The sequence below is a fragment of the Chiloscyllium plagiosum genome, chromosome 26, assembly GCF_004010195.1.
Source record: "Chiloscyllium plagiosum isolate BGI_BamShark_2017 chromosome 26, ASM401019v2, whole genome shotgun sequence".
In the NCBI taxonomy this organism is placed as follows: Eukaryota; Metazoa; Chordata; class Chondrichthyes; order Orectolobiformes; family Hemiscylliidae; genus Chiloscyllium; species Chiloscyllium plagiosum.
In genome coordinates this window covers 5,601,128-5,605,053 of record NC_057735.1, presented here as the reverse complement: position 1 = coordinate 5,605,053, position 3,926 = coordinate 5,601,128, and the positions used below count along the sequence as shown (strand labels likewise).

Sequence of the window (3,926 nt, the reverse complement as noted above, 5' to 3'; positions counted from 1 at the left end):
CGCTCACCTTCTCTCCTTTTGGCTGCATGTGTGCAGCTCCATAACATTCAGGGAGTTTGACACCATCCAAGATAAAGCAGACCATCTGGTTCACCGACTTCTTTAGGGAAGGAAATCTGCCGTCCTTAACTGGTCTGGTCTACATTTGACTCCAGACCCAGATTAGTGTGATTGCCTTTTAATTGCCCTCTAGGAAATGAGCCATCAACACTCACATCTCATGAATAAATGAACAAAAAGGGCAATTTTCTCATCCCAGAAACCAATGAACCTTCAGACTGTGTCCTCAAGGAAAATAGATTCTTCCTTCGTTAAGGAAGTAGAAGACTCATTGGTGTTACAGTAAGGTCACCTGTTCTCTCCCATCATCATATACTGTTGCCCCTCCTCCCTGGTGTACTGGGTATAGTTCCACAGTCTCTTAGAATCAGACTTAGAATCATACAGTCATAGAGATGTACAGCACCGAAACAGACCCATAGGTTCCATGCTGGCCAGATATCCCAAATTAATCTACTCCCATTTACCAGCATTTGGCCATATCCCTCTAAACCCTTCCCATTCATATACCCATCCAGATGCCTTTTAAACGTTGTAATTGTACCAGCCTCCACCACTTCCTTTGGCAGATCATTCCAGACACAGACCACCCTCTGCATGAAAATGTTGTCCCTTAGGTCTCATTTAAATCTTTCCCCTCTCTTCAGTGCATTTCTGTGCAGGTGCAGGAGATACAGCACCTCTTGGCTTCCTTTGTACATCAGATGCATCTCCTGGCTTTTGAGATGAGAACCAGGAAACATCATCTCAAGATAAGGGATAGGCCATTTAGGACTGGGAATGAAGTGGATTTTCTTCATTCAGAGGGTGATGAATCTTTGGAATTCTCTACTCCAGAGGGCAGTGGATGCTCAGTCACTGAACACAATCAAGAGAGAAATTTCTTTTTTTAAATTTATTCATGAGATGAGGATGTCACTGACTAGGCCAGCATTATTGTCCATTCCGAATTGCCCTGAGGGCAACCAAGAGTAAGCTACATTGCTGTGGGTCTGGAGTCACATGTAGGCCAGGTCAGGTAAGGACGGCAGATTCTTTCCTTAAAGGACATTAGAAAAATGAAATGGGTTTTTCCAGACAATCGACAATGGATTCCTGGTCATCATCAGACTCTTAATTTCATTTTTAAAAATTGAATTCAAATCTGCCATGGAAGGATTTGAACCCAGGATTAACAGTCCTCCAATAATACCACAAGACCATCACCTTTCCAAGATAATAAAGACATTAGGGATATAGAGTTTGCACAGGAGAAGAATATTGAGATAGTTGGCTAACCATGATCTAACCATAGGAGTAGAGCAGGACTGCCTGCTGAATCTCCTACACCTATGGCCCACTGTTCCCATTCTCTTCAGAAAGCAAATGCTGGCAATTGCTATTGGTCACACAGCATCTCCGGGAGTGGAGGGGTCATCGAGGATGCTGCTGGGGAGTTCTTCATCCCTAGTCCCAGAAACCTTTTGTGCGCATATTTTCCTTGCTGTGGTCCCTTGCTGAAAATTTCCTTATGTTGTAAGAAATGCTCACAAACTAGCATCTGTATGTGTTACATAGAAAATGGGAGCAGGTATCAGTGGCAGGGTCAGATATCATGGATCTTAGTGCTGCTTCTGGCCCTCAATCCACACACACACACACACGTGCTCGCACTCACATAGATATACACACACACTCTCACACACACACGCACGTGCTCACACTCACATAGACACATTTACACACTCACAGACACACACACTCGCGCACACACACATTCACACTCATCACTCACATAGACACAAACTCACACTTACACACGCACATGCTCAAACTCACACAGACACATTCACACTCACATTCACATAGACACTCACACTCAACACTCACAGACACACACTCACACTCATGCACACACTCACGTAGACACACACACTCACATAGACACACACACTCACACTCACATAGACACACACACACTCACACTCACATAGATGCACACACTACTGGATCCTCTGGAGCACAAGCGAATGTTTCCTGATGCTACCCCAACCCCATCCTGAGCCCTACTTCATGACCAACCTCTCCCCTTTCACTCACTGTGTACCTGAGTTAATCCCAAAGTCTGCCTCATCTCAATGGACACTATGTCCCAATTACCCATCACCCTTATACTCACTGACCTATATCGGATGCCCATCTGTCAATGACCAAATTTTAAGATTCTTAATCTTATTTCAAATACCACCATTGTGTTATGCTCTAAACCTGCTCCAGCTCTATACGCCTTAGGGAACTCTACACTCGCTAATTTTTACCTCTTCCACATGCCTGATCTTTAATGTCTGGGCCCTAAACTCTGGAATCCCCTTTGTAAACCTCACTGCATCTCTTTCCTCTTTATAAATGCTTCCAAAAAATCCATGATTGATTAGGTCCTGTCCTAATAACCCCATGTCACTTGGGGTCCAGATCTATCTGATTATTGCATGGATATTGTACTGCATCTTGTTCTATTCATTCACTCAGTGTATGTGGGCGCCGCTAGCTGGGTCAGCATTTATTGCCCATCCCTAGTTACCCCTTGAGAAGGCAGTGGTGAGCTGCCTTCTCAAACCCCTGCAGTCCATGTGCTGTAGGCAGACCCACAACACCTCATATGTGCTAAAGTCATTACATAAATGCAAGCTGTTGTTGGTGGGTGGGGCAGGTAGGAGGGAATTCTTAACACAAAAATAAAATCAGTGCTACTGATTGAATTTCACAGAAAAAAAGGCTTTTTTATTCAAACCCTCTCCCAGTTTAACATGGCCATAAATTATGTTACAGCTGTATTCCATTCTAACAGATACTGTTCCTGTTGTAAAACCATATAGTAACTCCAGGAACTTGGGATGAACAAGTATCTTTTCTTTCAGTGACATCAGTCCTTCTATTCCCTTCTAAATTGCCAATAAATCAATGGTAACTATGAGAATTTCATTATCGTTGCTTACCTTTCTATGGAGAATGGATTTAAATACAGTGCCTGGGGATCTGACTGCAAAATCTATTTATAGAGCTTGAGGGTATGCGATTCCATTAACAATAAGGCTGCAAGATCATATCTGACCTTCAGCAGTACCTCAGGATCATTACTTTGAAAAGACGTAGATGTGTCATTACACTGACTGTGTCTCTGCTTCACATGATGATATTTGAAACAGAGCAGGAGAATTTGCAGACGTTATTTTTTATTATCAATTTGAAGGGGTAAAACCAGCACGTGGAAACAAAATCCTCAGCACATGTATCGGATTAATCCAAACGTGCTGCTCAGCTTTGACAATGCGAGTGGAATAATTCATCTGTGCTGTGAATTAACCAGCAGCTTGTTTCATTTCCCTCATTACGAGGGGAGATAAAGCATAGAGAGACTGTCAGACTAGCCGCTCCCCGCTTCAAGCTGTCTCAGTTACTGATGTGTGTAATCTGATGCTACGCACACAGAATTTAAACAAAAATATACACAAAACTGGACTCCCTTCTTTCCTGCTTCCAGGATGTAGTGGCAGATGTAGTTTGGAAGAGATGGTAGAGCCTACCTGGTGCATTAGCAGTAGAAATGATAACATCTCAGCCTCTTCCCAACATTAACCATGCCAATAAGTGGTCTACCCTTCCTACAAAATTCATAGAAAAAACTTGTTGGACCAAACCTGGAGTTTCTTGTACAACTGTGGGCATCATATGTTTAGGAAAGATGCAAACACTTTAGAGAGTCTTATTTTATTGACTTGTGGTACATGAGCATAGCTGCTGGGTTTGCATTTATTGCCTGTCCTTAATTGCCCCTTGAGAAGGTGGGGGTGAGCTGCCTTCTTGAACCGCTGCAGTCCATGTGCTGT

General features: G+C 43.1%; 1 long non-coding RNA gene across 1 annotated transcript in view; it reads right to left on the bottom strand.

Annotated features, from left to right (window-relative positions):
- The window catches only part of LOC122562964, an 85,202-nt gene extending 81,988 nt beyond the window's left edge, over nt 1-3,214 (bottom strand). Inside the window, exon 1 of the long non-coding RNA XR_006315449.1 lies at nt 3,036-3,214. This is a non-coding gene — a long non-coding RNA (uncharacterized LOC122562964). The remainder of the gene's footprint in view (nt 1-3,035) is intronic.
- Between the last annotated feature and the right edge of the window lie 712 nt (nt 3,215-3,926).